The following is an 11,012-nucleotide window of genomic DNA, read 5'->3' on the forward strand; positions in this document are numbered from 1 at the left end:
TAACAGGTTTGTTAAAGGTCTAGCGATTTGTGAAAAATCTTGTATAAACCTCCTATAAAAACCTGCATGACCAAGAAAAGTGCGTACGCCTCTAACATTCGTGGGAGGTGGAAGCTGTTCTATGACCTCTATTTTAGCTCTATCCACCTCTATCCCATGCTCGGACACTCTATGTCCTAGCACTATCCCCTCCCGAACCATGAAATGACATTTCTCCTAGTTCAGGATCATGTGCTTCTCTTGGCATCTTTGTAAGACGCAGTCTAGGTTCTCAAGACAGTCGTCAAAAGTCTTCCCATAGATGGAAAAGTTGTCCATGAAGACCTCCATGATTTCTTCAATCATGTCTGAGAAGATGGACATCATGCACCTTTGGAAATAAGCGGGAGCATTGCATAGGCCAAAAGACATACGCCTATATGCATATGTCCTATAAGGGCATGTGAATGTTGTCTTACTCTGATCATCGGGATGGATCGGGATTTGATGATAACCCGAATAACCGTCAAGGAAACAAAAGAAAGAATGCTTTGCTAACTGTTCTAGCATCTCATCGATGAAGGGTAACAGGAAGTGATCTTTCTTTGTAGCCTTGTTGAGTTTTCGGTAATCTATGCACATCCTCCATCTCGTGACGGTTTGTTGTTGGATAAGCTCGTTATTATCGTTTATAACTACCGTCATTCCTCCCTTCTTAGGTACTACTTGTATGGGGCTGACCCACTCATTGTTTGGAATAGGGTAGATTATGCCCGCGTGCAAGAGCTTCAAGACCTCTTTCTTCACTACTTTTCTCATTGCATTATTTAGCCTTCTTTGAGGCTCCCTGTTGGCATTTCTTAGCGTTACTACTAAAAATAGACCATAGATCCATCCTTAGCAATGGCACCAGAAATGTCAGGTGTTGCCATACCGTAACTATCGCTACATCAGAGAGATAACCCAAGGCAACTCGAGGGCGCCAGCCTTAGCAGTGCAGTCTGGTAACAATAATTAGGAATGTCGGATTGGCCTTCCTAACCATCCTTACTTGCGATATGCAAAGCTGTGGCACTACGCTTGAAAGTGCACAAGGATTACAATATTAAGTAACGGTACTTAGGTACACCAATCGCTAGTTCATGAATGAAGAAGTAATATAACTGCAAGCGGACAGAACTGTCATTGTAGCATTTCAACCCGTGAGTATTCAAGGGTGTCGAATTTATAATTCACGTAGGAAGGCAAGGGATCCAACATGGTGTAAACATGATTACTTATTGAATGCTTGGTAGACATAGAGTAAATAGGAATAAACATGATATTCAAGATAGTGGACACACATTGGATCAACCACAAGGATAAAATAGAAGAGAAATAATAAATAAAGAATAAAGAAATAAATCTACTTGAGCAGACATGGGTCACATATAACTATGCATAGAACTGTTAGCGGATCATCTAATTAGCAATAAATAGAGTTAGAACTAAGCCTGAGATGAGGGGAGATCCCCGCAGCTGGATACCCAGCCGATAGAGACTTTACGGAACTCCTATCGGAATACCTGATCGTGGGGGAATGCAAAGGATGACAGAGCTGTCACTACCCTGCCACCTACCCCTCTCCCCGAAAGATACCCGCACATCCACTGATTCCCGCATACCTGAACACCATGTTCACGTAATTGGAAACAACTCCTAACCCCCGCAGGCCCCACCCCTTCGGAGTGTCAGGCTAGGCTAAGAGCAACCATCACAGCACAGTGAACCATCATCCCATTCCCAATTCAAATCCTAATCATACTAATCTGATGAACAATGAAGAACAATGATGAACATATCAAGAACATAGCACAAGAACTAAGAACTAGTTCATATACAATGAACATGATAAGAACACAACCTTACTCTAGTTCATATGCATAATCATATAAAGATAAATAGAACTCGCTCATGGAAGAAGATTGAATATTATTTATACCAAGAAGATCCTTTCTTCCAAGGAGACAAGCTCTCCTTGCTAGCTTGCCTTGCTCTACTACTTATCTAGACCAAAAATACAAGTGAGAGGTGTGAGGTAAATTGACTCCAAATGATATGTGTTGAAAAGGGGGGAGTGCCTCTCTTTTTATATTGGAACTAGGACGGTTCGTCACATCTAAATTTGGTAGTAGGTGAAACCATCCTATGCATGACGGCATGCAACTACCTGAGAAAGATGGGCCCAGTTTGCCGTCTCTAGGGGTGCGGCCACACCCTGGGTGGGTCCCCCTGGCCACCGCCTTCGCGTGGTCAGTTTGGCTCTAGGCCTGGATCTCTCCCATGGTTACGATCAGGCCTAGTTCTGCGTTGTTTGGGCCTTTCTCTATTTTCTTGGTTTGCGCATTTCTGAATACGTGTTTTTTTACTTTGCGCTTTCTTCGTGGTATGGCACATTTCCACTTGTTGCACTATAATTCCTGCAAAATATAATCACTATGGTACAAGTGGAACTTGTTAGTAACAAAATGCATGTGTATATAATATGATTGCTTCTTCTCCTTTTGGATCAAGTTGGCAGTTTATGATTGGTCTATAATGACTGCCAACAAGTCCCCCAAGCTTAACCTTTACTCGTCTCGAGCAAATAATTAAGTATGGTTGTTGATCAGGAGTTGCTACTATGCCGATATAATTCAAGAGTATCATACCTATAACAAAGCATTCATTCGCAATTTAAATAAATTGGCATGCTATCCACTCTTTACCTTGACTTCTCATGGGGCTTATAGCTTTTCCAAGTTCATGGGTGGTTGCAAGATAGAATGATTGTAATAGACTCACCATTCATTCATCCCTTGATAGACCATCAATCCGGTGGTTTTATAATTTTTTTTGCAAAATAAATAAGTTCCTTGAATGATTCTCTCGATCTCTCAATGCGCATGAAATCCTCACCAAAGGCATTTGTGTTTGCCTTTAAGACCTACCACTAAGGCTGAGAATGGAGCTTTGGGAAGGTATAAAGGTGGGCGTACTTGCGACACTTGTGTTGCAAGTCAAAGCCCGAACCATGAGGAGGTACAAGTCATACACCTTGATTGAGATGTGCAAGTGTGTGGAATTTTTGGTGGTAGTCCTATCTAAATATTTTTGGTTACTCCTTGTATCATGACTCTCTTTATTTGAGGATGAGAATGAGAGAATGTAAACATATGGGCCCTAAAAATATGGATCACATATATATATATATTGATATATATATATATATATATTGATGGGGATTTTAATTTTCCCGTCCATGCCTTTTGGCTTTTCCTTCATTTTTTCTCATGGATAACTGATGCCCACATGTTTCAAAGGGGTCTCAAAGAGGAAAATGGAGAGATGTCATGATGGTGATGTAAGGAGTAAAATTGTATATGGGGATGCGCAAACCTCAGGGTGAGAGTTTGACATATTTATTTGGTGGAAGCTAAGGCGCAACTCTTAGGGTAAGAGTTGGCATATTTTTGGTGGTTGGAAGGGTGCATGTTGTGCGCAACTTCTCAGTGTGAGAGTTGGCTTTATTTGGTGGGTGCGTGAATCTCATATCTTGGGTGCATGACCATAATCTCACTCTAGGATACCTGGGATTGGACTCAACTCAAAGCGCCGCAAGCCGCATATGACTAAAGGTGTATAAACTACTAAGCAAGTCATATGGCCTTGGTAGGTATTTCATAATCATTGAGGAACCCTTTGTTTTGAATTTTTGAAAAGAAAACTCCGGATGTCAAGTTTCTCTTAGAACAAAGTCATAGCAAAAATCTATTTATACCATATCATGTCTCGCAACAACTTAGAAAAGGATCATGCATTTGCAACCCACAAGATTTCAAGTTTTCAGAATGAGACATTTTTAGCCAACAAACTTAAATCTTGATGAACACTAAATTATAACTTAGATATACTAGAGAATTATAGACAGAGCAACTATTCATCATTTCAATAGAAGAGAAACTAACATATCATAGCGCACATGAGAGTGGAATTTTTTAATTATTTTTTTTGAAAGATGATGAAAAATTGCTGAAATTTAAATACTGAAATTGAGAACCAAAATGAAGTGCAAGAATGTAAGATAATGTTACCTCTTGTGGGGGTCCTCCCCCCAAGCAGCTCACTACTGTGGTGGGAAATGTCCCATGGATCGCAGGTAGGCCATCTGTGTCTTGTGCTAGCGATGGCTTGCATCCTCAAGGTCGATGAAGCTCTGCTAGGTCTGCTATTTTTTTGGGTAGCAGTCTAGATGTGAGCATTTAGCGTACCTTGGATCTGCCTGTTCTGGAGCTCCAGTCCTCCCATGCGAGTGTTGAGGACGTCTAGTGTGACCTGAGGGCGAACAGGGGGTGGCATTCCCTCAGAATCTGAGGAGTGTCCTGGCTCGTGATGCCTAGATTCCCCTGCCCCATATGCCTCTGGCTCGCTTGGGCCTACGCCTCTGTGCGCCTGCCAGCTCAACCCTCCTGCCTGCCAGCTCAAACCTCCTGCCTCGTAGGGGTGAGGAACGTATCCCATACCATATCCATACCCAGGGGTAAATCTGGGTGGATGTATAGCAGGGGTCCATCCCATCCCTGGCATAGCCGGTGGTGGAGTGCGTTGTGCTGGCTATGCGGATGCTGCTGGCTGTGCTGCCTATGCTGCCCTTGCTGGTTGTGCTGCCTGCTCTTCTTGTTCCCTCCTCCATGAGTTCCTACGAGAAACAGAGCTCCTGCGTCCTCCTTCCCTCTCAATGAGGGTGAAGATGAGTGATGGGGAATTATACAGAGTGAGATCCGGGTTAGGTAACTGGATCTCATTTGTATATCCCAAAAAATAATATAAAATCTTTTTACCGATTTCGTCGCGTTTAATCATATGTGCATGCGAAAGATATGATTCATTAATCATGATGCCAGGAGTAGTGATGTAAATAATGGTATTAGCAGCATGGGGATCAACACTTGCAGCAAGGCGAGTAATAAGAGATGTGCACATGATAGCAGTTGAAGTCTTAATGGAATGCAACCAATGATTAACAAGCTCAACAACATGTGCAACCTTAATCTTTTTCAGCGCAACATAAAGCAATCAGCTCTATGTCATAAGTAAGATGTGTATCATCTCTTGAAAAGAACGAACTAGCGATCCACTTATGGAGAAGCCTCAGAGTGGGGTGATGGATGTTGGCAGAATACCCCTAAAACTTTCCAATGACGTGTTGCCCCGAGATCAAATGCCAGAAATCATGACGTTGGTAACCCCCGAGGGAGAAACCTAAGTCAATGGAGCATCGCTTGTGGAAACCCAAATGGTTGGCAGGATCCTTCCAATAAATACCAAAATCTCTTCCAAAGCAACGGAAGGTAATACCATAATCGACAATATGTAGAGTGCCCAAAATTTGGATCGTCAAAAGACGTGACCCAAGCTCATGAACGGGAGCAACTCTACTCCAACCAAGATGCTCGAAAATAGTATCAAACTCAACATCCATACCTATTTGGGGCCAGAATGTGGGGTCGAATGCCGACGAATGAAGGAACTCGTGTTCCTTCATGAGGTTGTATGCCTGCATCTCCCGCTCGCTCTCCAAGTCGATGAAGGGGGCGTCGGCCTCATCAATGGCATGGCCGTGTGGCTCCTCCTCCTCTCCTCCATGTGCTGGCTGCTCGTTCCTTGTAGGGGTTGGTGGATCTTCCCTGCATTGGCGGCGGCTCCTTCTAAGCCCAAAAATTTTATTCATGGTGGACGAGCTAGCACAAGTGTATGGTGTTTTTGCTTGGAGAGGGAAGTGTGCAAGAGGTTTTCGATAGAATTGTCTTGCACTAAGATTGTGGAGTAGGCTATGAAGCAAAGTGGAGCAAGAGAGTGCAGAAGGGAAGAGTAAAAAAATGTGTGTGAGAGGGGTGAGGTGCTCCACACGGGATCCTCTCTATTTATAGAGTTGATCGCAGGTGGGGGAGAGCCCCCCTCAACGGCTACTAGCCATTGCCCAAAGGCCGAGGCCAACAGGCCTTGGGCAGGGTGTGGCCGCACCCTGGTGCACCCGCACCAGTGATGGGCCCACCTCTGCCCGGCCTTTTGGCTGCTGGCTCCAACGGTCACCCCAAACGCCTCTCTAGTTACGATTTCGAAATCTTGCTCCAGATTTTGATTTTTCACATATTTATTCAAATTTTTTTTGGTTTTCAAAAATTATATAAAAATAAGATTTGGAAATGAGAAAATCTATACTTCTAGAAAATAATTTTTATAAGATTTTCAGAGAAACTTTATTTTTGACTAAAAATAAAACTATAGAAAGGGAAACTTTTGAAGACTAAAAATAAAAACTTTCTATAAAAAGGGAAATTAAAATGAAATTTAAAGAATTTAAAAAGACATAATACCAGAGCGGGGACACCTCCCCCAAGCTTGCTTGATGTTGTGGGCCCCCTTCAGATATCTTTATTGGGACACAAATAGCACAAAATTTATTTTTATTATATATAGTTTTTTTAGATAACTACGGAGTGCCTTCGGCAAGGGCTCAACATTTATAGTCCACTGGCAAGACTTTCCTTCCTTTATTCTTCTGTGGCTGCATGGACGAACTTAGTAGAGGTTTCCGGTTGCCGTGGGATCCTCTCTATGTTACTGACTGGAATTGATGCAGCTATCTGTGCTATCTGTGTTTCTATCATCTTGTTGAAACTCGTCTGACTTTTGATAGATGAACTAAGAGTTTCAAGCTTGGCGTTGATGTTCTCAATGATCTTGTCATTGTAGGATAGCTTCTTGGTCAGATTCTCGTTGATTTTAGCTTGCCCTATGACCAAATCTTTCAAGGAAGGCTGATTGAAGAAATTACCCTACGGGTGGTGCTGATTGTTCCACCCGTTGTTACCTTGCTGTGATGGCCGAAACCCATTGTTGACATATGCTGCTTCTTCTTGGGTTTCAGGGCAATTGTTCCCTGAATGACCATTATCACCACAAACTTCACATGATGTGTGTGATTTCACTGCTTGGACGGTGTCCATGTTGGGATTTGAACATGTCCGTCCATCCTTTGCAGCAGCAAGTCTATTTTTGCAGCAAGCACATCTGCCTCCTTCGCAGATTGCGAGCCTTTTTGTGTTTTCCTTCCTTCTCCCCAGCTTTGATTTGCCACCATCTTCTCAATGAGGGCAGTAGCTTCATTAATGGTGAGATAAAGGAATGCACCTCCAGCTGCGGCATCTACGTGACCCTTTGACATGGCCATGAGGCCTTCGTAGAAGTTCTGGAGCACAAGCCAGTCTTCCATTCCATGATGAGGATAGGCTCGGATGTACTCCTGGAGCCTCTCCCATGCTTCGAGTATGGACTCAAGTGAAGACTACTAGAAGTTAGAGATCTTCCCCCTCAGAGCGTTGGTCCTGCTCATGGGGAAGAACTTGGCGAGGAATGCCGCGGAGCACTTTTCCCATGTGTCAACAGCTTCCTTGTTCTGATAAAACCATTGTTCCTTGATGACGATGGTGTCGCACAGCTCAAGGAAGTTCTGAAGGTGGGCGTTGGCATCCTCGCTTGGTAGGCCACAGAATTGGCTCGCCTGCACCATAGAGATGAGGCCAGTGTAGATCTCAAAGCTTCCATTTCCCATATTGACAGCGGGCCCAGTCGGGACGTTGGCAACAGCAGGAGTGGAGTAGTCATGGAGTGTCTTGGCCATAGCGATTGGTGCGATTGGTGCTGGAACGGTTAATTCGCTTGTCAGTTGCGTAGCAGAAGAAGAGACGGTATGAACCCTTCTCTTCCTTAGGAGTGTTTCTGGATCACTGTGGAAGTTTGCCGGCAAGTTGAAACCGCTCATACACTATCCTATTTTCATTCCAATAAAAAGAGGAAGAAAATAGTAAAGTTATCCTGCTTAATCTAAGGCTACCAATGCTCATTATGCAATCAATGTTTATGCCAGTATGATTTTTGCCTTCCCCGGCAACGGCGCTAGAAATGTGTCACAGAACCGACCAAATTATAAGAGTTCAAGTGTAGAAACGATCGAACTAACAATCAAGTTTCCAGACTTGAGCCCATATAATCCCGGTAGTCAATTGAAATCACGAAGGACTTCAAACCAACTTTGCAACATACCAAGATCATAATAGTTCAACACAATACAATGAATGTTACATAGTTCATTCATTGCCGACGAAGCGGCACCACATCGGAGTACTTTAGTTATTACAACACAAGTTTGAAGTAGCGGAAGCAAAATAGTTTACACAAACACATTTCATCAGTTCTTGTTACTGCCAGAGTCTCATCTCAACCACCAAAACCATCAGGGTACGAAGTTGTTAGAGAACCGCGCCCAATGGTTTAGTCCTCATCCCAGCGAGATGGAGACAGGTCTTGCAGAAGCCATCATAAAAGACATCATCTGCAACAGGTGGGAATAAACCCTGAGTACGAGGATGTACTCAGCTAGACTTACCCATCTAATCAAACATAAAAGAGACCAAGGACCATGCAAGGCTGAGTATACGTGTAGCTGGCTTGACTCAGACAATTTGCCCAAAAGCTTATAGTGGATAATAACCATTTGTAAAAGCATCATATTAGTCATCATTAGCCTACCACTAGATTATCACCTATACTAAGCACTTCACTTGATTATTACAAACAATAATAACCATATCAAGTTTCATCATATGTTCTTCCTTGCTATCCTCAACATTATTATAAAGAACCATTGTACTTAGTGAACGCTATGTTTGCCGCTGCTCTGTCAAGTTCTCACTATCCGGGAGATACAGCGATTCAAATCGATTCCTATCCAGCTGGAGGGTTATTCCTAGCACTCACCCAAGCATCCCCCGTCGGAGAACAAGCGGGTCACCTTTCGTACGACTCAGGAATTGCGACTCCGATCAGCGCCGCACTCCCAGGGCTGCCACTCTGCTAGGGAGGTCAGGACTTTTAACTCACCTGCCTTTGGTCTTACTCCAATGGCCCCCCGCACACCGCATTTCCTCCGGTAGTGCGCACTTTATACTTGCCGGTCTTCCGGCCTCAGTCATACTACTAGGCTTCGCGGTCGGAACGAGTTATCCGGCCAACTAAGTGTCAGGCATGCGTTCAATATGACAAGAGGACATACAACGATGGGTCCTTAGCTGCCACAGATGGAGTTACTACCACCTTGCAAAACTCCGCCTGGCTTAAGTCATTTTAAACAGGTTCTTTCCCACGATAGCACATATAGTCAATCGTGATCCAACAACAGCCCTATTTCGCGCAGGTGACAGGATATCACCCGACTTCTACCGATTAAAGCATAGCTAAGCTGCTACTCGATCCTAACTCTACAACCAGATAATGGTAAGATATCTGGACAAGGAAAGGGTATAATGCAGCAAGGACTTCATCACAACTCCTATACGCAATGCACCAATAGATATAACATAGACAAGTATGCTTTTGAAATTAAAGTGGGAGACTTAAGATGCTACGGGGCTTGCCTTTCATGAACGAAGCTGGCTCGTGATTAGGGCACTCGACCTCCTCTTCAGGCTCCACTTGTCCGACTGGCTGAACCTCCACTTCCTGATTGATCTCCGGGCCTTGGTGGTTCACCCGATCGAGCTCGAACGAGGTTGTCGCTTCCGATGCACCTATTGCATGCACGATAAGTGAGGAATGGGTGCACACTAGATGATGATAAATGCTTGGTAACAAGATTAGAGATTTCACTGGACATTCATTTATGGAGTAACTCCCATTTCAAGCTCACAAAAGAGTACCAACTTAACTAACAAGACTCACCAAGTTGAATCATTAAACAGCAACAACCAAATAACAGAGCAGCTCAAGGAACAATTCATAACTAATGCTATACAGATCCAACAAACATGAATGAAGACATTCTGGAAAGATTATGAAATTGTTTACATTTTATCTTTAGACATCACAGCAAGATTCACAAGTTAAACAAGTCAATTAGACAAAGTTCCAGGTTCTGTTCTAGAAAAACAGAGAGCACCTAGTTCTGGAATTCAACTTGGAAGAGTCATAACTTTTAAACTACTAGACCAATTGATCCCAAATTTAAACTACAGCTAGTTCACCAAGTTTACAACATCTTTGATTTAGACAAGTCTTTCAGAAAACAAAGTTATCATTAAGCAAAGATCATATTACTCCCTTCCTGTCCAGAACAGCTATATAGCCTTCAATTAATTATTTGATGACATAGCACAAACATACACTACACCACAACCCTTTAACAACAATAGACAATCCGTTGCTAAAAGGGGTGTACACCAATGGACAGTCCGTTGCTAAAGGCTATAGCAACGGACTGCTGCCATTGCTATTGAAGCCGTCGTTGTATGTATATAGAAACGGACATCATATTTAGCAACGGACAATTCGATGGTCCAACTTTTAGCAACGGACAGCATGTTAGAGCTTTTAGCAACGGACAATTCGACCCAATATGAACTTTTAGCAACGGACAATCCATCAATCTCAATTAAATTGGTAAAAAAAATAAACCACATGTATTTATAACGGGAGTAAACATTAAGAACCAATACAATATTGAATCACATAAACAAATGAACACATTAATCATACTATCATTCATCCATATCAAATAAGAACATATAATCATGCCATTAATCTATATCCAACTGTTACATTATATTTTAGAAAGGATAAATATCATGTGTACAAATATACACCTACAGTAAGTCACAAGAGCTGGGCATCCACTGAAGCTGTGAACAATGCCTTGGACAAACAATTAGTGCATATGAACCTGCATGTAATTTCCTTTTTATATCATCACCAAAGTACCAAATAACAAGACAGCTTGAGGCCACGCCAGTACGAAGGCCTCGAGTAGGTGAGCGCACCACGCCCCTATCGACCCCTATTTTATTATCTACGCCATGTAACCTAGGTCTCCCCTTGGAACTATAAAAGGTGGGGCATAGGAAAGGGTAAGGGGGGACACACGTACAAGAATAACCATACATCGCCTCCATCTCTGACTT

This window comes from Sorghum bicolor, chromosome 3 (assembly GCF_000003195.3).
Source record: "Sorghum bicolor cultivar BTx623 chromosome 3, Sorghum_bicolor_NCBIv3, whole genome shotgun sequence".
Taxonomy (NCBI): domain Eukaryota; kingdom Viridiplantae; phylum Streptophyta; class Magnoliopsida; order Poales; family Poaceae; genus Sorghum; species Sorghum bicolor.